The following is a 23,948-nucleotide window of genomic DNA, read 5'->3' as shown; positions in this document are numbered from 1 at the left end:
TTGTATACCTATTGATGTAGTTTTCCCTTCAGGAGAAACCCAACACTTTTCTTTGGTAAGTTGCTATGTATGTATTAAGCAGCTTTGGTGGTGACAGCGTCAGAATCATCCCGCTCTCCGGGAGTCACAGATAAAAGCGACGACCCGTGTAGAGTCTAGGGAGGCCTGACGGCACTGTTGGAAAACCTCTACCACTATCTTGTGTAGGGAAATCTGTGTTTGATGATATGTGAGTGGGTCGATGAATTTGTATATAGTTATAGGGTGAGTTGATAGCCGGGTTTTTCCAAACACGTCGGCCAACTGTGAGTGCATCTATTCACGTGGGCGACGACGAATAATATGTTCAGAACTAAGAGAAAGAGAACTTACCACGAGGGAGGGGAAGCTCGTCCTCGTGGATTTAATGTGATGGACTCTATCATTCAGAAATCATACATAACAAAACGAAGTTTCCATAGAGATGGTCTCGTGCTGGTCACGAACTCCGCATGCGCATGAGTTGAATAGGGGTTGGCACTCTCACGCTACTAGCCCGCCTCTATTGTATCGAGTCTCGACTGCACATATACACGATCGACATGAATACCAGGTTTCTGAAAAGAATTTCGAGGCTACTATTTGCCTTTTCAAAAATATGGGTACTATTTCCAAAGAACGGCATCTCTTATCGAGTTGCATATTGTATTGTCTCAAAAGAGGATATCTTCTACACAATGACAGGCAAAATAAAGCGGTAACGTCACAGCACGTGAATCACTCGGTCGGGCTGCAATGTTCTCATTTTGGTGCTGTCGATGAGATAGCACAGCTAGTCGACTTGTAGCCAGTCAACGCAGTGGTTGTGAAAACAGAGTTGGATATATGTTTACATCTTACTTTAAGTTTACTGACACTTTCAGCGTTAAACTTAAAGTACAGTTTAAAATAGTTCTGAAAATTGACTCATATAAGAAACTACTTCAAATGTATATGACAGTCTTAGGCATCTGGTAAGTTACAAACTTCCCTTTTTAAACTTAGGAAAAACACTTTTACTCTCCTAGTAACCAATGTGATTGCACATATCATACACTGACACGTGTAACCTCATAGTATGTGACTGAGCATATGTTTCTCAGTGGAAGCTTCTGATTGGCTTAAAGCTTTGAGTATAACGAACAAACTAATAGTATTAAGTAGGAACATTCTGTAATATGCAAGGATGAACGCCCTTAGCCAAGTTATGACTAGAGAAACTAGTGGGTTGCATAACTACAATAATAAATAGGCTTGAATCCAAATTTGGTCAGATCCTATATGATGTTACACAACACAAACAGCTGTATCTATAGCTTTATAAATTTTATATTGGTGACTTTTTTCACCAATGACCCATTTCTGGCTCCTTGATAGTTCAATGGTAATTTTAGAAGCTTATGAGGTTAAAAATCGGATTTGTATACCTGCAGAGAGCAGAGCACAAATAGCTCAGTGTTAACTTTGCGTTTAGCAACAAACAAACCATTTCTGACAAGATTAAAGCTGACATTTCATTTCTGGGAGTGAAAAGCAATATACTTTTAAATAACGTTATCTGATTCTTTCTTCGACCTTATTCGACTTATGATTGTTCGGCGATTAGTCATTAATAGACATTAATTTGTTGATGAATATGCTACAGAGTTTTTAATTAAGTACTTGCATCAAGGTATCTTTAGACATTTAAGACTTCTTCCACCAGGGAAATCTAAAAGCCCATATCTTGATGATCGGTTGTTGTTTTTTTACTCACTCCAGAGTTAAAACTCACTGGGAATGAGATTAAACTATTTCAAACGTATATGACAGTCTTAGGTATCTGGTAAGTTACAAACTTCCCTTTTTAAACTTAGGAAAAACACTTTTACTCATCTAGTAACCAATGTGCTTGCACATATCGTACACTGACACGTGTAACCTCATAGTATGTGTCTGAGCATATGCTTCTCAGTGGAAGCTTCTGATTGGCTTAAGGCTTTGAGTATAATTCTCTCACACATAATGATTTATGTTATAAACAGTATATTTCTGAGAATTAATAATAACTTATTACATTACGAGTCACGAGTATGTTCGATTTCGTAGCTCTATTTCATTAAATTTCGCATTTAGTTTTAGCGAGCTAAGCGATTACACTTGTGGTTTTTGTGGTTTATTAAAATATAAGAATTAAACTGAAGCATTGTTATTTAATTTTAATGTGTTTTTTTATTTATTTAACGATACGGGATCTTTGTTGTAAGTTACAATAACTTAAAAAATTACGGAAAAGTCATGACTTAACAAAGCAATGTGGAGAGAAAACAGTGAAAGGACTATAATGTGATAAAGAAGTATGCGTATATTACTAAGCGAATATAATTAGTAACAGCAGGTCGTGTGCGTTATATTTCAACAATTTTACAGACCCTCGCCACGTTGTTACAGTCCATGTCGCCACGTCTTGTTATACCTTATCTGACGACACGATCGCATATCTTGACAACCGGTCTGTAGCGTCTATTTTATTTAAAAGGTTTCGTTTTAATGCCGTCATGTCCAAAGCACACTACTCTTTCATGCATACCTACCGTAATCAATCGAGTATACTATACGAAGATGATAGTTTCCCATTAACAGTCCTATCTCACTGAAATCCATAGGTGCTGCGTCCGGCGATCGATATGTCTTAGTTATGAATATCTTAAAAAAACATGTTTTATTATTCAGCTTTTTGAGGTAGGACTGGAATCATTATCTTGGTGAACCCATACTCTGTTGGCCTCGTTTTTCAACGGAGGTCCTTCTTAATTATGTTCTTTGTGTTTATGAATTCTTACTTGTTACAATACGCTATGCTTTGCACGTCACAGGTGGTGTACGACTTGTTGTAGTTCTCTTTCTATATAGTCGTGGTGCCGCAAGTTGATACACGTTTTTTTATATTCCAATTATAGTAAGCGAAGAAGATATCCTCGTCTTAGAGGTTCTAAATCCTTGATCTGAACACATCTTAATGAACTGAATGTATGAATATTAAGCTTAAGAGAAGGCTGTTACATAATTTTCTCAAAAGCGATCAATTTTCGGTGACATTATACAATTTATATAACATCAAACAGTGCCAAGATTTAGTTCCACCGCAACTTTATCCTTGACAGTGATTGTCAGTGGCTTGCTCATTTTTATATTCAAGACTGTTTTAAAATATTCTACTCAACTTTATATATAGTTAATCAAAAGTGAAAAGGCATAAATTATGGCTACTTTGGAAAACCATGACTAAACATATACCTGGAAAAATATATAGCTAATTGCACATGCTGTTCTTTCATTCCCACTTATGTGTATGAATGCATGTTTTTCTTATAGCAAAGCCACATCAGGCTATTTTCTGTGTCCACCGAGGGGTATCGAGCCCCTGATTTTAGCGTTGTAAATCCGAAGACTTACCACTGTCCCACCGGTGGACCATTCTTACTTATAAATAATGGTGTAATTTCAGAATGTTTATGGGACAGTTGTCTTCTTGCCTAATGGAAAACGATGCTTGTTTTATAAAAAAAAGGAAATAATTATTTCCTGAATTTGGTACTCTTGCTGCTAGTGGTACTATTAACCATAATCCCAAAATTTTGTCATGAGGATCGGCCATGTTACGATATTTAGATTAGTCCTAAACTTATATATTAAACTAAAAGTATAAAAGCACCCCCGCTAGTACAGCGGTAAGCCTACGGATTTACAACCCTAAATTAATGGGTTCGATTCCCTTCGGTGGACTCAGCAGATAGCCCGATGTGGCTTTGCTATAAGAAAACATACAAACACACACACACACACAAAAAAGTAGAAAATAACCTTCGTATCGAAAATATGATAAAGAAATATCTAAAATAATTAAATGCATATTGAGTTTGAAAATCGTTTGTCTACGATTACAGGTTAACACTGATGCATGTGCTTAATCCCTGTACTTTAGATTTTTGTCATCGTTGCGAATCCTAACTCATATAACTATTGCTCCTTGAAGTCTTGATCTGATGATGCACGGACACAGGAATGTACATTGTTCAGTTTCACGAATTACCAACAGCAAGTATTAGTCTTGAACCAAGAAAGTTAATATAGATCTTAACAGCCTTTTCAATTGAGAATATGGGTTTAAGTTCGATAAAGCTACATACATTTTCCAAAACTAACAATATGAATTTAAGAGACTTTACAAATGAAGTGTACCGTGAAAAAATAGTTAGTTCAGTTTTTAAGAATCTTTGAATTTCGTTGATAATAAACGTTAACATTTTTTTAATTAAAATAGTTCTTCAGTTGAAGAACATCTCGCAAAAACATAGGATTAAAGAAAAACAACCGAACGTTTTCTAGTGATTAGTTTGTCGAATTTGGAATTAGAAGATCCGAGATTCAACCCTACGATATGCTGCTATTCATGTTCCGCATTGAGATTAACCATTTAGAGGCTGGTTGTCTGGATGTCCTCTTTTTGTTCAGCATTTTAAAATTAGGGATGTCTATATGCCTGATTCTTACCGATCTTTTAACTCACCATTACGTCCATTTGTTTTATAAAATGTCGTTTAAGTTGAAAATATATAAGGCTTGACATAAAAACACATTATATTAAGTAATGGACGTAAAATCCTGAAAAACCTAATAATGAGTTACTATGTGAAATTTAAAAAAAATCATTCAACGAAAAGGGTAAAAAAGCAAAATTCATTTATAAGAAGCTTTAAATTATGGTCATATTAATTACGCCCGGCATGGCCAGGTGGTTAAGACACTCGATTCATAATCTGAGGGTCGCGAGTTTGAATTCCCGTTGCACTAAACATGCTCGCCCCTTCAGCCGTTGAGCGTTATAATGTGTGGTCAATCCTACTATTCGTTCGTAGTAATTCGTAAAAGAGTAGCCCAAGCGTTAGCGGTGGGTGGTAATGAATAGCTGCCTTTCCTCTGGTCTTACACTGCTAAATTAGGGACGGCTAGCACAGATAGCCCTCGAGTAGCTTCACGCGAATCTCAAAACAAACCATATAAATCAGACCAAAAATGTTGTTTGTGTTAACCTTTGTGTTGTATAGTGTGATATGAAATTAGAGCAATCGTCTTTTCTCGCTACCGTATCTCTGTTCTCATTACAAAAGGCATAATATAGGAACATTCTTCAAAGAAATTATTGTATTCGTTATGAGTAACTTCGTAAGCTGAATAATTCTTAAACTTTTGCGCCTATGACATTATACATTTATAGGTGGATAAATTATGTACAGACTGTTCGAGTGAAGTGAACGTAAAATTCAGTTGGATTAAAATATTAATAAAGTTATAGGTACTGAAGAAATAGGATATAATATTAGTATCTCTGCGTATCTGTCTATATGATACATAATAATCTATCTGTACGTCTCAGTACATATAAGAAACTGCAGAGGTATTTCACAGAGTTACTTTAGAATTATTTGTTTTTTATGGAAGAATGCTTTTCGTCGAGTTTTGTTAATATAACAGTTATTAATTACATAAATACTTGGAAAGTTTGTTTTATATATAAAAGTTTTCTTGAGTGCACCACCCACCAAATATTTAATAAACTTCGCCACTGTGACGGCCTCTATTGACAAATAAACAGCTGCGGACGAAATTGACCTAACAAATAATGAAACTGAACCTACTAGTTTCAGTTATTCAAATATGTTGAATCAAAATAATGTTAAGTATAATTTGTACATTTCGATACTAAAACGACCAATAAACGGCTGCTGACGATCTTTAGCCTAACAAATAATGAAACCGAACATAATCGTTTCATTTGTTTGAACATGTAAAACCAAGAATTGTTTGAACTATTTTACAACAGGTTATTTGCAAAGATACGTAATTATAATGTAAAATATAATCCGTGCCAGTCGTTACTAGAACGACCAAAACCTTGCAAATGTTTTTGAAAGTGTACATCAAACTATATTTATGTTATCTGAGTTTGTTTTATTATTTTGCAATGCAGAACACCCTAATGTTTTTGACATAAAAATAAATGCCATTCCCAATGTGAGCATTTTTTCTAGGTCTCAGCATCGAAATTATTCGTGTTAAATTTCATTATTTTAAGCAAAACGCCCGCTAGGTTACTTGGATTCCCTGTTGTAGTTCAACGTTATAGTTTTTAGAGAGGAAAGCTTTCGTCTGCTGTGGCTTCGGGCCATTAAGTTTAATAAATTGAAAAATTGAAAATCTATCTTAGCGAATAAAAATATAAATATATCTGTGTAACTGTTATGAATACTCTAAAAGTACTAAAACCTGACATACAATGAATATATATCTGAAGATGGAGGAAATCCTCATACATACTGTTCCTTTGATGAATAATTTGATTTCAAGTTAAATTCCTTTTTTTTTTTTGTTATACCAACAGTTCCCCTGGGTAATAAAGGTAGCATTATTTTCTTTCTTAAAACAGAGCCTTTAAGAATCAAGCCTTTTATTTTTTAAAAATGGCTTAAATTATGTTTTAAAATAATTATAGCATTCTTGCAAAAACGACAATTATAACACCTTTAATAACAATAAAAAAGAATAATAGTAGAGTTTGTTGTTTTGTTTGTGAATTAATTTTTGCTTCTGGGATACATAGGTCATTTGTTGTTTTTTTATATTTTGTTTTCTAATCGAATCAATCGGAATACAATGATTTTGTTGTTGGAAAAGTGGCATGTTAAAGTTGCAATCTTTTCAAAAATAATTATGAAGATTCAGCTTAGATTTGAGGAAATAATTTCTAAAAAATCCGAAAGCCCTACTCCCTCTTATAGTTTTAAAGTTTTGTAAATATAAGAATAAGAAATAGAATATTCCGTCTTTGCTTCTGTGTTGTAGAAATAATCACTAGGAGAAACTTATCACAACAAAGTAGCAACATTTTCAACTTTGAACGTTAGTGTTATCTATTTAGTCCTAGCGCCGATGTTGCCCCGAGGGTTTTCTGGAGAGATAGCAAAATAATGTAACGGCGAAATAATATGTGTTGAATCAAACACTCTCTTGTAGCCCTCGAGATACGAATTTAGTTTTGTGAGATATCTCGCAAATTGTTCACCCTCATGGTCATATTACACGCATTTCGGTAAAATATAGTCTATGCATTATAATGTGTGTGTGTTGTTTTTTTCACATATTCATATCAGAATTATAGGACATATTCTTAAATATCCAGGCTATTTCGTTTATAAAGTTATGAAGATACTAACAAACATACAAACAAACTGTATTTTCAGCGCAATACGCGCTGATATAATTTTTATAGTCATGGAGTCGAATTGATGCAACAGTAACAATAATAATATCACGTTACTTAGTTTTGTAGTTCTGGTGATTCAAAAAACGAAAAGTATGATGTAGACTCAACCAATATATTGTGTAATGCTATATTAACTCCAAAAAGTACTGGAATATGTTGTTGTTTGTTTTTTTACGTAGTCAGTTAATGATATAAGTTATAATTGAGCATCGAATAACTCCGGTAACAGAACAAAAATATATAAAGGAAAGGTAGACAAGAAATAGATATAGCCTTTGAATATTAGGATTAACTTCCATAAAACAAATTGGATTTCGTGTTATCAGAAAAGATCGTAATTTCTGTGTAATAAAGACTTCCCACTTTGTTCATTCAGTGGGTTTTGTTATTGTAATTTAAATATAATTTACACATATTTATCTTTTAGTATCCATATGTCAGCCAGTCATCCTTATAGAATAACTTTAAATTTAAGGGTAAAATGTGTTATTTTCTAAACAAACAAAAACTATTAAAATCATAGTAATATTATTTTCAGTGATACAATGATGTAAACCATTTCGATCACTTTTTGTTACTTTTCGTTATACTTATTTCGAGAGAAGAAATAGTAAAAAATTATTTCTAGAAAGAAAAGCTCTCAGTAGGTTTACTGAGGTTTTTGGTGAGACGTGTGTGTGTGCGTGCGTAAGCGTGTGAATTGCCATAGTCTACAGGTGCTCTCAAGGTGAACGAAATGGTTAGCATGACCAATATTCACTGTTTCGTAACCCTAGTTGTTACATCGGTTAAAGGGAGAAGGGGAAGATGTATTATAATCTTACGTTCAACAGACTAGCGGACTTTCTCATAGGTTGGAAAAATGAGGTGTGCAAAATTTGTTAACATGTATGGTTATGTTACACACAGCTGTAGTGTTAGTAACATTCGGTGTTGTTTAGGTAAGTGGGATAAACATAAGGGTGAGCTTGCATGTGGCAGCAATACCTTTACGTTAGTACTACAGTCAACATTCTACATGTTAAATTACCTTAACAATATAAGATAATTGATTTTAGGCAATAGCATAAGTGTTACGGCGTGACACAACACGTTGAGTGTACTCCTTGAGTATGCCTAATTCTTTTGATGTGAAATCTTTTATAACAAAATGTTCTAGAGTCAAAAAATAGTTCTTCAAGTATGAACATTTATGCATGTTAATATTTCATGCTGATATGTACATACGTCTCAGTTCAATAAGTATCTTTATTCGTGTATCTTTGCTATTTTATGACTTTACTTGTGTACACAGACGTAAATCAAACTCGAATTAGTTATCCACACCAGCTAGAACGTGTCTAATTGAATCTGTTTTTCTGTGTAGAAACTGTTTCCTGAAGTCCTTGGAAAAAAATACATATTTTGATATGAATTCCTTTCACATAATCAAGAATACAAATCACCACAAATATAAATTTGTTTGTTTTAATTCTATTTTGGCTTGGATATGTACTAATAGTTCAATGTTGACTACAGTCTAGCAATTTTCCAACTTTACTTTATAGTTTAATATAAAACTAAATATGAACTTATAACTCGTATGACATGAAGCATCAGTAATGTGTGGTTCGTAGCGATGAATTCGAAGTCATAGTAATGGCTTTTGTTCCACCATGCTACGCTTCTCCTAGAAAATACTGGCTTTTTATTTCAACCAAGCTACTAGTTGTATGGAAAACACTGATATTATTATTTCAACCACGCTACTGGTTCTATGGAAAACACTGATATTATTATTTCAACCACGCTACTAATTCTATGGAAAACACTGATATTATTATTTCAACCACGCTACTAGTTGTATGGAAAACACTGATATTATTATTTCAACCACGCTACTAGTTCTATGGAAAACACTGATATTAATATTTCAACCACGCTACAAATTATGGAAAACATTAGTCACCCTGAACAAGTCTCTATTATGAGCAACAATGGTTATTAATATCTCTTCCCATCATGTTAATGGTTCTGGTGGTTAATGGTGATATATTACTTCTCAACACGCTAGGGTTCTCTTATTGTTACATCACATCATATCTGTGGTTATGGAGGTCAAAACTGACTTATAATACTGCTTCACATCGCACTAGTGGTTCTAGTGATTAAGTCTTTCTCTCATGAACGAAAATGGCTTTTAATATTTTATCTCACCGACCTAGTGGTTCTGGCGGCAAAGGAAGACTCGTATTTTTACCCCTCACGCTTACTGTTCTTACTGTATTTACCCTTATTACTTGTGTATACTCTAAGTAAGTCAGCACTGTATTTTACATTATTTGTCTTTCATCACGCTTGTCGTTCTAGTCACTCTATTTATTATTATGAACTCCAGTCACACATACTTTGGGAGGTTAACGCTTGCATTTCTTTCTGCTACTGATAGCGGTTCGTTTGCACGTGCTTATGTATATTCAATTAACAATACAACATTATTTTAATTTCATTGTTTTGGAGAACTGTATTATCTCATGAAAGAGCACAGGGAAGCGGCTGTTTTTAAGGGGACACAATGCTCATATAAATGACGTATTTAGCACAGATTCAAACTATTAAATTGAAGAATTGTTGTTTGCAATCAGTTGCCGCAGAAATTGTGCTCCAATGTTTGAGGCCGTTGGCTCACTATAAGACTAATAGTCAAATCCCACTATTCGATTAGAGAGAAGTTGGTGGTGAATATTTTTGACTAGTTGACTTCTTTATAGTCTAGCAGTCCAAACTTATAGACAGCTCTGAACAAAACTTTTATAAAACAAACACTGAGTTAAATATCATACAGATGGTAGCACTGCCTAAGTAGGAATGGCTTGGATTGTTCTTCGAGATGGCATTTTAAATATCTCCTCAATAGGTAATCAGAATCTTATAATATTATACAGTATTTCCTTTCATAATAAGATCTATGTAGTAACTGAATTACAAGTTCTGTCTGTAAATATCATAGAAAAATATTTGAATTTCTTGTTCTTCTTCTTTATACTTTTTTATTACACAATAACTCAAAACCAAAACAATGGTGTCAACCAAATTCACTGAGGTGACGTAGTTTGAAACGGAGTATCCGCTTTTACAAAGGTTATATATAACAGCACAGGCAATAATTAACGGATAACAATGTATATATAGAATTATTCAATCGCAAACGAGTTTAATTTATCCTATTTTTATCTGTTAACATTCTACTATACTGTGTATCTGTGTTATTATTTTGGGATGATGTAAATTTGCCATCCCTACTATCTTGTTTGTGTTGTTTCTGAGGGATTGATATTAGTCATCCTTACATTTACTTTCTTTTTTTAAAGTTTTTCTTCACTTGTATATGTTCAGCTGGTTATTCATACATTGACATCTAAGTATTTTGTTTTTTTGACATCTTGAATTTCGCGCAAAGCTACACGAGGGCTATCTGCGATAACCGTCCATAATTTAGCAGTGTAAAACTAGAGGGAAGGCAGCTAATCATCACCACCCACCGCCAACTCTTGGGCTACTCTTTTACCAAAGAATAGTGGGATTGACCGTCACATTATAACGATCCCACGGCTGAAAGGGCAAGCATGCTTGGTGCGACGGGAATCCGAACTCGCAACCCTCAGATTACGAGTCGAACGCCCTAACCCACCTGGCCATGCTGGGCCAAGATAAAAGGGTGAGTATATTTGGTGTGAGGGGGATTCGATTCCGCGATCGTTGGATTACGAGTCGAGTGCTTTAAACCCCTGGCTATGTTTATGACTTGGATAATGAAATTTAGAAATTAACCTATTTTCTATGTAAAAACGGGCAAATTTGCATACTTTCATCTAACAACTCCCACTCCTTGAGCTTGATGTCAAAAGCTCGGCATTCGACTTTTTTAGACCAAGATCTCTGATCAAGTCATTGAGATCTCTTTGGTTGAGATAATATGGGTTTCTCTCACCAGCTGCACCTCTGAAATTGTAATCTGGATCTTCAATGTCTACCTTCTCTTTTGATTTGCTGCTCTCTTCTGAGGATGGCTGCTTTCTCTCTGGTTGAGTAGGTAGAGGAAGCTCAGGGCAGTGTGGCACTGGGGCGATGGATGATGGAAAGTCTGGATACATGATAGTATATGCATTCTTGACAGCCCGATGTTTGAAAGAGTCTACCATGGAGAAGTAGCAATTGCTTGAGTGGTCAGTGGGTTCACGCCAAATTCTTGGAATAGCGAACTTCATGGCTCTCTTTCCCCTCTGTACCATCCTGCAAAAGAGCAAAATAAAGTTATTATGAAGAATAAATTTATTTCGTGCACAAGTAATGTGTAAGAGGTTTATGCAAAATATTTTACGTGATATTTTTCTATACTACTGGAAATTAAAAAAAGAAAGAAAATATATTTAAATTTTAAAAGGTCTAAAATTTGTATAATATAAAATGTTACTATTCAAGCAAGCAAAAATTGTCCGTCTTACCTTCTAGAGATTTTTTGCAGTGCTCGCAGGTAAAATGGCGTGCCCAGGGTTTGTCTTCATCTCCGACAGGCATGCCGAAATATGCCTTGTAGGCTTCACACATTTTAACAGATGCTGTCACAGAGTACTTTTTCGCTCTTGTATTGATAAATTAGCCATATACATAGCAGAATGCGTCTGGAGAATGCTTGTAGCTTCTTGATGCCATCATATAGGTCTGTGTAGTCACTTAGGCAGCTAGAACCAAACTGAAGTGGTGAGTGGTGAGAGCTAATGTATATATATATATATATATATATATATACTATGAAAAGTTCTAGAAAATTCTAAAAGATTCTTGAAAATTCTCGTAAGTTCTACAATATTCTACAACGTTCTTGAAAATTCTTGATCAGCTACTCAGCACTGAATCTACCTGGAATGTTCTGGAAAATATGTAAACTTAAAAATTTCATTATCCAGGTCACAAAATCAAAGTTTGAAAAGAAAAATAGGTCTGCGCTAGTTGTCCCTACTTTTGCAGTGTAAGACTAGAGGAAAGACAGCTAGTGATCACTAACCGCCGCCAACTCTTGGGCGACTCTTTTACCAACGAATAGTGGGATTGATCGTTACATTATAACGTCCCCACGACTTAAAGGGTGATCATGTTTGGTGTGACGAGAATTCAAACCCGTGACCCTCGAATAACGAGTCGAGTGCCTTAATCATCTGGCCATGTCGGGCCTTGTCTAAATGAAATAACAAAAACTGAGACCGCACAGTATTTAGTTCTTAAGCGTCAATTCAATAAACTAATACTGAAACGTAAATAATTTAGAAATACTACGTGTTTTGAATGACTTGATTTACACAATAACAACTGGTTTTATTATGAGCAACTCACCTAATAATTCGGACCTTTTTTGGTATTTATATTGTGAAATTATCCACTTTGTCGATTTTGCTTGGATTGTCGTTAGCGTTATGTTGCTTTTAGCGTATGATCTACCTATACTTTATTGAATATTATTTTTTCAGTAGCTGGAGCTAGGTAGATAAACAAATAAAATGTAGCCATCTGATACATATATTTACCTATCTTTAAACTCTAGTAAAATTTAGATACAAAGTTACGTAGCAAAAAAAAAAAAACAAAAAAATAGATAAAGCAACCCTCGTGAAACTATATTGCTGGTGTGTGTTTCGCTCTGCAGATGTCGCTGCTGTGCAGTGAGGCAATATATTCTATAAACTTTTTTAAAACTTTTATTGTTTGAGCTGTTATAAAAATAAGGATTGACGTAACCGTAACATGATTATTAGTTAAGATATTATTGAGTTACAATCTAACTTAATATATATGCAACAACTTATCATTGGATCGTCTGGTGTACTACGTACACTATATGAATTTTGTATAATATTGTGTATTTAATGCTAACAGTTTGTGTTAAGTAACGATTTACATATCAAGTTGTACTTTTGAAAACTTTTAAATACGTTAATTAACATACAGTGTTTTTATTTTAATACTTTTTGTTTTAAATTTTCAGCATCAGTTGAAGAGGATTATATTGAGCTTGTGATATAAAGATAGAATAAAGTTTGTGAAGGGATTCTTATCAGCGAGCACTAGGAACTGATATTTTTCCCAAAGGCACTTTTTTGTATGTTCCGATGTGAAGATTTCATAATTCATGACAGAGTGCTTAACAAGTGATTAGTTTACCAGAACATGTGATTAAACACGTAACTCTGGGTCAATTTCAACGACCTCAACGAACATGTCTTTATCTGCAGGACGGTCAAGTACTTCGTTTTCCCGTCACGTGCAAAATGGATATGATTTATTAACTTTGATTTATAAAGACGCAGTTCTCCATCTGCAGACATTCTATGTTATAACGGTAAGGTTATCAATGCGTTTGTTACTTGTTGAAAGTATGCGTAGAACAAAGCTTGAGTGAAATTTAGTGTATATATTATTGTTAAAACTATTTTGAAATATACCGTGACTTTACTTACTTAAAGAAGACTTTAAAATAAAATGATTTCTTTTTCGTTTAATCATTGACTGTTCCTGAGTTATGAAACTGGTCTGACCATTTTCACTGACGCATAAACAATAAATACTCTTAGCTTTTGACACTTCCCTCTGGAACTTGGAAAACTGAGCCATGGTTAATAGCGCCATAGTAACACCTAGGGAACGAGGTATGAAACAGTATACAGAAAATACTCATAGATTCTTAAAATATTCGAACATAAAACATTTATGAGTTGAACAGTCAAAGACTCAAACATTATTTTGTTTTAAACCATCAAAACATAAAAGCCTTAAAATAGGTGAATTAGCTCAAGATCGTAATACAGGTTAATTACATGAAGCTGCTTGATTGATATTACGCAGCTCAAAACCAGAAAGTAGTTCGTTCAAAATGATCTACAACTTTTTCGTGGAACCATGTTAATTTAAGCATATAGTACAGACTATTTACTGGAAATAAATTTACTATACTTCTTTCATACATATATGTATCTATGGGAGTTTATCTACAAAGTTATAGCTTATTGAATTCAATAGCGCCACTCAGCACCCAACCAAGTCTTTTTTGTTGTTGTTGTTCGTGCATGAACTGTTTATTGTAACAGGCTTAAAGTAATTTTTTCTTGCTCTGGTACACAAGTATTTGATTATTAATTTTGTAATTACACAATGTTGCGAGTTTGATTGACGGGTATTGTGTCTCGAATTACGATTGGAATCTTGGATTGTTCAAGATTAACCATTAAGCACGAATTATTCTGGAACGCAAGTCAGAAAAACTTGCCAAAGTTTACGCGTGAAACCTTTCAGCGAAGAGGTTAGATAACTGTACAAGCCACATTTCAGCTATCGGTCGAAGTTTTCTTAGTGGTGAGAAAGGAAGTTCTCATAAATTTGAATTATTTAAACGATATTATCAAAATATTATTGATATTCGATAACAAAAGAGTGGTTAAATTTTAAATTAAGTGTGTTTTTGAACAAATAACAATATTTATGTTACCAAGTAAAGAAAAAAGAACTCGGACAAAACAATATGCTACATTTAGGAGGCCCGTCATGGCCAAGTGGTTAACGCACTCCACTCTTAATCCAAAGAGTGCGGTTTCAAATTCCTGTTACGCCAAACATGCTCGCTCTTTCAGCCATGGGGGCTTGATAATATTACGGGCAATCCCACTATTTGTTGGTAAAAGAGTAGCCCAAGAGTTGGTGGTGGATTTTGATGATTAGCTGCCTTCCTTCTAGTCTTACACTGCTAAATTAGGGACGGCTAGCGCAGATAGCCCTCGAGAAGCTCTGTGTTAAATTCAAAACAAACAAACAAATTTCCCCTATAAATAATGAAGCTAATTTTTCTTCATGTTTTTTATTCATCTGGTGACCCTAAAATGTTTATTAATATCCGATACATAACACACGTCTCCAGGCGAGACAGTGGTTAGTCTATAGACATTAAAACTCAGGGTTCGAAACCCCGATGAGGACACAGTAGCCCAATGTTGCTTTTCTATAAAAAAAAGAAATATGATACATTGCAAATAACTAGGTTGCTTTTTTTTTTGTCAAAATCGAAAGAGTTTTCGAAATAAACAAATTGACCCTTTATGTACAGCATATTAAGTGCCTTTTTTTGTTGTTGTCAAGGGCAAATCTACACAATGGGCTATCTTTGTTCTGCCCACCGTGAGTATCGAGACCTAAAGTTTGGCATTAGATATGGATTGGGTACCTTTTCAAATTTGCACAAAGGTGCTCGAGGATTGTATGTGCTAGCCCTTACTAATTTAGCATTTCTAGGTTAAAGAGAAGGTAGCTAGTAAACACTACCAACGGCCAGCCCTTGGGCTACTTTTCATACCAACAAAGAGTGTGATTAAACGAACATATAACGTCCCTACTGCTGAAAGAGCGATCATGCTCAGTGTTTAGCGCTAGACGTTCTCAGATTCACCTCTGAGTCACAGTGTAGTATAAATATTATCGTAAATTTAATACTGCATTCTTAATTAGGCCTAAACGTTATCTTTACGTATTATGAACTTAGTAATCTTTATCACACAACCTGTCATCATATTATATCTAATTCAGACAGATATAAGTTCCAATGTTGTTATCTTTCGTTGGGCATATACATCTCAAATTCGTCTGAATATATTTCTGTATAATTTGTTGTGTATAGATAGGCTATCAAGAGAGGATTGTTAAAATTCGATAACTAATCTTTTTGAAACGTCTACGCTTCAACACGCATGCTCTTTCTTGTTCATGTCTACACTGATAAAACTAATTATGGTAGTAATAATTTCATAATAACCGTGTGGGACACCTGTATTTTATTACCTTGTAAATTAGCAGCTGGTTAATCCCAAGTGAATATATTTCGCTTTGATGATACAATGTTATCTACTTAAAAGCGATATAAATCTAGTGTTTCTTGTGAGAAATAATATAAAGTTAGAGAAGGAATTGAAACTGTCAATGACACAATTTTAACAAATATTCTTAACAAGTACCAATAGTGAAAATACTAAGGAAATTGTATGTTATAGGAAATTAACGAGTACAACTGATATATATATACACACACACACAAATATTAATAATTATTGTACAGTATACTCTGTTACGTAAATAATAGATCTCAATGAAATTTGCAATAGAAGAGCTTCAGTGTTTAATAAAAATATTCAACATTAATTCAACATTTTATAACTGAGGTTGTTGAATACAGTTAAAGGAAATCGTTACTTGAAAACACGGTCTATTTTAAATATATAGTAGTTATTTAGAGATGTTACAGATAATAGTGATAAATTGGTCATATAAATGATGTAATGGATAAATATGTTTTTATTTCCTTGTAGAAACGGGTTGTTTGGTGTGAAACTTGTAAAAACTGGTTTGGTTGTTTTAATAAAAAGTATCAAAAAATATAATACCTATCTATCTGTTTGTCTGTCTGTCTATCAAATAGGTTTCATTACTGACAGCTATGTCACGTTTTCCAGCACGTAGCTTTTCCTCTAATTCCACCTTGACGTAACTTCCTAATTTTATTCTTGCATATCACTAATATATTGTCGGTTTAATTTCACGTGAGTTTCAGCGGCATCGTGCGTCACACCGAGTTGCAAAGCACGTGCCTTTCTGCACATTTTTCCTCCGCCATGAACAAATGAATATATCAGCATTGAAACTGCTGTTATCACATTATATCATTCCCAAATCCCTATTTGGTGTAAATGTGACCTGAATTTAAAAAACAACAACAACAAACAAACGCTTTTTGGGTTTTGTTAACATGATCTAGTTAAGAAAAACTAAATGTTCAGACACCAGCGTAATAAAATACTAGATTTCCAGTTAAAACAATTAAATATCTTAGAGGTAACGAATATCTCAAGCTCAGAATGTTCACTACTTACTTAATTCGCAGGTCGAGTCTATTACTTAACGGCCTTATTAGCTTACAGTCTGTTAGAATCATTATTTAATATAATCATCCGCTTTTAAAAAAACAAATTGTTCCTCTCTGTTATAACGTGTAATTAATTTGTTCTATTAGATCTATCTTCTCTACTTAATTAATTTCATCCTTTCACTTTGTTGTGCACACATAAGAACAGCACGATAAAGGATATTGTGTTGTTTTGTTGTTGTTTTTTGTATGAAATTAGTCCTCCACTCCAATCTGTTAGTATCTGGACTATAACTTTACTCCAAGTGTCTAACTATTCCTGTCTGTTACAACTTATTCAACTCAGTGGTCAGCTGTTTTCGAATTATTCATTGGTTGTTTGAAATTAAGCACAAAGCTACACAATGTGCTATCTGTGCTCTGCCCACTACGGGTATCAAAACCCGGTTTCTAGCGGTCGGAATACGCAGACATACTGCTATGCCACTGGAGGGCGTTTACGAATGTTAACATTTCACTCTTTGTTCAGCTATTCCTGTCTGTTGCTATATGTGCATCATTTCTAACATTCTGTGATGAACTATTCTTGTTTCTTACAATCTGCTCTTAATTTTTACACCCTATGTTTAACTGTTCCTGTTTGTTACTATGTAAACTTCATTTTATATTTTGTGGTCTGCTGTTCCTATCTGTTGCTATGTGTAGCACTACTGTCTAGCTCAGCTGGGCTATTTTGCTGTTTTTTGTACATACAGTAACATTATTCCTTCTTAGTTCGCTTTAGATACAAGCTTGTTTCCTACACTTTCTAAATCCTGATAACTGGTAGTTTGAAGTCAGACTGTAACAATTATTTTATTTTTCTTATATACGTGCTTGTCTAAGAATGGATTTGAATCGCTAAGGCTATTTCATTTACGAAAATTATGTTTGTCGCCCAAATCTGCCAGACAGTTGTTACCATAAATTAACCAAATATCGAAAGAACGTATACAAGAGAAAGACTAAACCCGAGTTCGTCATTTCATAGTTTTTATAGTACTTGCTTCACTTTGTTTTGAGTATTCTTTACTTTTATAGAGTTAGTTCTAATCTCTTCTCTTTTTTACGCATTCGATAGTTTTATTCCTTCCCCACGTGTTGTGCTACGTCTGCGTTTTGTAACACGTACTTAGTTTGTTCCACTACGATTTTAGCTCGCCTGACTTATTATAGTTAGTACTTAACTTTCGTCTCCCCAATCTGTCGTTGTTCACGTCTATCACACAATCAACTTGTTCTTCTCTGTAGTTGTTTGTTTTAGAGCTTCAAAGTAATTTGTTCTACCCTGTCTTTAGCCCTTTCTGTTTGTTGTACTGTTTTTTCCTAATCTGTTGTGTCTTTTGTTTAAATAAAACTACCTGTCACTACTTGTTTTCTCAGCGTTCATCCGTTTTTTTTTTTTTTTGTTATTCCATTATCTGCATACTCTTTTTGTTTTACTAAAAGTTTAGCTGTCATTATAATTTAGAAGTGTGGTTTAATTTGTTTAGATCGTATCTAACTGTTATGAGATGTATTTAACTTAAGCCTAGAATTTTGATCATTACTCCTGTTTTCAGTTGTTTCAGTCTGTTACACGGTCTACTTCTAAGTTTTCACCTTATGTACAACATCCCAAGTTTATTATAGGTTAAACCTAGTTTTAATTATAGTTTTCGAACTAACTTTTTTTTATTGTAAATTGTACTTAGTTTTTAGTTTTTCATCTGCCATTCAACTTCATCCTATCTGTTACAATTAATTTGTTCCTGACTGTCATAGCTAGCGTTTTTATTGTCCATTCTGTTCACAATACTTCTGTATTGTTGTGGAGTCTCTTACGATCAACTTTAAACTGCGAGATAAACGTGTATAGACAGCATTATCCTAAATTAATTTTTTATAAACTATTTGATCACCTGCTGTTTATTCATTATGAACAAACCTCTTTCAGGTTTACGTTTTACGCGTTCTTCTGTTTCGGTTCAGTTTTACCCTTTTACATTCTATCTTGTAGCTAATTTAAATTATTCCGAATCAGGATGATCAATCGTATACTTGCAGCTTATGTTATTTTATATTGTTATCTCTTTCCAATACTTATTGATTACTTATTGTTTTCTTTTCTATTTGGTTGGGTTGTGGTAACAGCTGTACTGGGAACGTTGAATGATGAAGCCAGTATATATCACGAATGAAATATATCTAGTTTTTCAAACCCATTGTCAGTGTAAAGGTAATCAGTGTGTTAAAATAAGATAATAAATTCTTCTCTAGTAGAATTCTGCAGGATCAGAATTCAACTGATTAACACATTATGGTAATAGTCAGACTCCTAACAACATACAATATAACTGAACTGAGTTAGAAAATATTGAACATCCTTAATCAACAATTAAATAGTTGAATAAAAAAGTACGAAGAGTCATTAATCGAAGTATGTAACCATATTGAAACAGGAAACAGTAACAAGGAGCATATAACCGTATATCCTAGCTGAACTACGAAGTAGCAGCTTCAGAATACATAGGATTTTGCTCTCTTTGTTTGGAATTAAGCACAAAGCTACACAATGGGCTATCTGCAGTCTGCCCATCACAAGTATTGAAACCTAGTTTCTAGGGGTTTGAGTCCACAGATTTGCTGTGAAATTGAGGGCCAGAATATATAGGATTTGGTTTAGTTTGAATTACTCACAAAGCTACATAATGGGCTATCTGTACTCTGCCCACTCCGGGTATCAAAACCCGGATTCTAGCTGTGTGAATCCGCAGACATACCGATGTGCCTCTGGGGGGTGAATATATAGGAATGCAAACTTAATTAAACACTATCAGCCAGAATATATCATTAAATAATCAAACTAATATATGAAAAACATATTTCAGGTTTATGATCTAAATCAGTGTTTTTCAACCTGGACGGTACCGTCCCCTAGCGGGCGTTTTTAAAATTCATGGGGAGGGAACTTTAAGGGGGTGGACAGAAAAGTTTTGAGGATTTTAAAGTTATATGTATTGAAATTAAGCAGCAATAATTTACTACTGTTGCACTAAGATATTTATTTTAGTAAATATTCTAATGGTCGATCTAAGAACACATTAGAAGGATGCATGAGTTACCATTGTTTGATAAACGGGGCACTGCGGCGAAAAAGGTTGGGAAATACTGATCTAAATAATTAAGGAGGGAACAGACCTCATACCATATAACCACACTACTGAATTGAATTAGAAAGTGACAAGAACAACCACACTACCAACTGAATTAAAGAGTATTAACCTTCAAGACATGTATCTATGCTACGAAACTGATTGGATTAACTCATTGTTATATACAAGTATAATCGAATTGAAATAAAAATATAACCTACAGAATATATAACTTTGTTCCCAGCATAAATTAGGAAATATTAACCTTTAAACTATATAATCACAGTAGATGAGGTAGGTAATGTACTATTAACAAGCTAATATAACCATATATTAAGAGAGAAAAAAACACACCATAACGTAACTTGTCTGATGTAGCAAACAGAAAACCCATGAAAAGAATTTTCAACCACATTTGTCTATTAACAAAAAATTTAGTAATGCATCGAATCAATCTTTAATTGTTAATTGTTAAATGTATTAAATATATACAGGTTGTTGGTATATATATATCTATGTATATGGAACTAAACCATGCAGAATTCACGTACTCATCTACTGATCAAACACAAGTTAGTTATAAAGAACTAAACAGTAACTTAACAGTTTATGAATCTAATTCTACATAACAAACTGACAAGAAGTAAATAATGTAAGATAAAACAAATAAAGAAACTCTGTTACTTGAAGCATTCGAAAAGTAGATCCTTTTAAACCAACGGCAAACTGAAAAATATATAGCGTTATATATCAGTATCAAATAAAACTAAAATTCTATAGTAGTTAGAATGTTACGTCAACGGGTATGAACTGTGCAACAGTTCTTCATCTGATCAAAGTTGCACCTGGTGTTAAAACAACAAAGTTGAGTGAAATTTATGGGCCAGCTTGAAAAGTTAGGTTATTAGTTTATTATTCATTTCACATGTCAATCATTTTGCTACATGTATGTCGATCAACTGCAGTAGTTGGATGGTCTTAGACTGTGGAGTTAAGTAGTTGATTTCATTAATTATTTTTTATAATTTTTACTTCTAGCTCTACCTTAAAACTAGGGTATGATGACTGAGTAGAAAACTCTGTAAACGACCATTTTGAAGCAATTATGGGTAAAAAAATAATTAAATACTTTGACAAAGCTTTTGAGCTTAAAATGCAGTACTATGGTGTTCAATTTAATGGTTTACAAATACTTGTATTCTTGTCACATAATTCTTAGTGGTAGGGGTGGTTAAGCAGTAAAATACTAATGGTTATTAAAGAGGCAGGCTGAAAGTTTCAAAGATTTAAAATATGGACCTAGAAGTTAGCGTGCCGAATTGTGCATCTGAGGATCCGTGATTCAAGTTCTATTACTAAAAAATTGCACTTTGAAACTATGGATGCGTCATAAGAGTAATAGTAAAACCCCATTATTCGATTAGAGTAATCCAAGGGTTGGCGGTGTGCTTACTAGCTTCCTTTAATTATATTAGTTCAAAGTTAATGTAGCTTTGCGCGAAGATCCGAAAGAAACAAACAAATTTTAAACTGAAAAAGATTCTATTTACACTTATTGGCCACTAGGAGAAACCACACAGTGACCTGTGTTGTTCTGTTTACCTTATGTGGTCACCAGAAAGGACTTTTTGGGGCTTGTGTTGTTTTGTTTACAGGAGCGTTAACAGAAACTTTATTGTAGCCAGTACAGTTTTGTTTGCGCTCGCCAACCAGTGGGAAGAACTTTACGTTTTCACGTTCCTGTCACTAGGAATTTTACGATAGCCGAAAGTTTAGTATTAAATCTATATAGGTTGTTCGCTTCTATGTGAGTGATCTTTGACTGGGTAGAAAATCAAAATGAACAAGTAATGTAATAATTGGTATAGGGAAACAGTATGTAATATTATGTTATTAAATTTACAGTTTTGTGAAGAGAAACTTTGATGATTATTATTTCGCTTGGTTATATACAAGTTCTATATCACCTTGCTAGGCTTGTCCAATGCTAGGTTACTTTACCAAAGCACTGTATCCGCTGTCCCCGGTCTGCAGGGGGAGGGGTCGAGCTCAGGTGTGCCAGAGAATTCAAGAATTCCAAGCTGTTTCAGGGCTTGGGAACCTTGCCCTGTTCGCCCGTCGACTGTCCAATCCGCGCAGGTGCGGGGCCCGCGGATCGTAGGCTTAAGAGCTCATGACAGCATCAAGACTGTCACGGAGTGTAGTAAAGCTGCCTACCCCAAGGGCCTATTGTCACCTTGGTAGTCTGAGCCCGACAGGAGGGGCCTTCTTTTTCAGCTCACCCACCGTCAAAGACCTTCATACATATACATCAAACCAATCAAGCACGTACTGCCCCGCGTGTTGCTGACAGTGAGTTAGACTGGCTTCACTCTTTTGGTCTCTACAGCGTTTCAATATCCTGTTGAAATGTTAAAGCGTACTGTTGCAATCCCTTCTTTTTCTGTACGATTTTAGTGACCGAGCGCAATATGTTTTTATTTTTTATGGAATTTCACGTCATTTTAAAGTAAGAAATAAATAAATGATAATACTGTATAAAATGACAACTAGCTAGTAATACAGGGTACATCAAAGGTAAGGAATTGTTAGTGACATATTAAATTTATCCTGCTTCAAGGTCTACAAAAATATGGCAGTCACTAGGGTAACACATATATGTTTGTATTTTGCACTTTGTTGCATAATTAACAAAAATAAATGAAAGAAAGCTGATTTGTTACTTTTAACATTGCTTGTAATTAGAGAAATGTGATTTTAAAAAATATGGTAAATGTCAGAGTCATTTCTATAGCTGCAGATATATACTTTTTGCAGAAACTACTTGTAAGTTTTAATTGCTCGAGAAATAACATATAAGTTGAAAATATTCAATTATCCTCTAGTCCGAAGATAAAACTGTATGTGTAAATTGTGTCTAGAAGAACAAAGATTTTCATCCTACCTATAGAACTAACCCTACTTTGTTAAAAACGTATACCGCAAAATGGTTTCTAACCATTTATTATTCTAATAATATAATAATAATTATAAGTTATGTGTTTTATAACAAAATGTGCGAATAAGATGGCCGACTTCATTTGACGACTTTGAAAGAATGAAAATAATATAACTTGCTTTTAGTTTGTTAAACCTTCGTATGTCAGATGAGACAGGATGTTTTAGAATCAGTAATTTCAATCTGGGTCTAAACCAACCATCACAATATTGATTTTTAAAGTTTAGAAATATTTATTGACTTTGCACTCGTAATAATTTTGTTTGTTTCTTTTCTTAAATTTCGCGCAAAGCTAAACAAGGACTATCTGCGCTAGCCGTTCCTAATTTAGCAATGTAAAATTAAAGGGAAGGCAGCTAGTCATCGCTACACACTGCCAACTCTTGAGCTACTCTTTTACCAACCAATAATGGAATTGACCGTCATATTATAGCGCCCTCACAACTGAAAGGAGGAGCATGTTTGGTGCGATGGGGATTCGAACCCGCAACCCTCAGATTACGAGTCGATCGCCCTAACCAC

The 23,948-nt window shown here is 34.2% G+C and overlaps 1 long non-coding RNA gene across 2 annotated transcripts in view; it reads left to right on the top strand.

The window, feature by feature from the left end:
• The first annotated feature begins 379 nt into the window (after window positions 1-379).
• LOC143232249 (uncharacterized) overlaps window positions 380-23,948 on the top strand; it is a 108,338-nt gene continuing 84,769 nt past the window's right edge. The window contains exons 1-2 of one of the 2 annotated variants that reach the window (XR_013017465.1): window positions 380-992; window positions 13,341-13,694. This is a non-coding gene — a long non-coding RNA (uncharacterized LOC143232249). The remainder of the gene's footprint in view (window positions 993-13,340; window positions 13,695-23,948) is intronic. The other variant, XR_013017464.1, reaches the window with a different exon arrangement.

Source organism: Tachypleus tridentatus, chromosome 11 (assembly GCF_004210375.1).
Source record: "Tachypleus tridentatus isolate NWPU-2018 chromosome 11, ASM421037v1, whole genome shotgun sequence".
Taxonomy (NCBI): domain Eukaryota; kingdom Metazoa; phylum Arthropoda; class Merostomata; order Xiphosura; family Limulidae; genus Tachypleus; species Tachypleus tridentatus.
The sequence above is the reverse complement of the archived record's forward strand: the minus strand, read 5'-3'. Positions and strand labels throughout refer to the sequence as shown.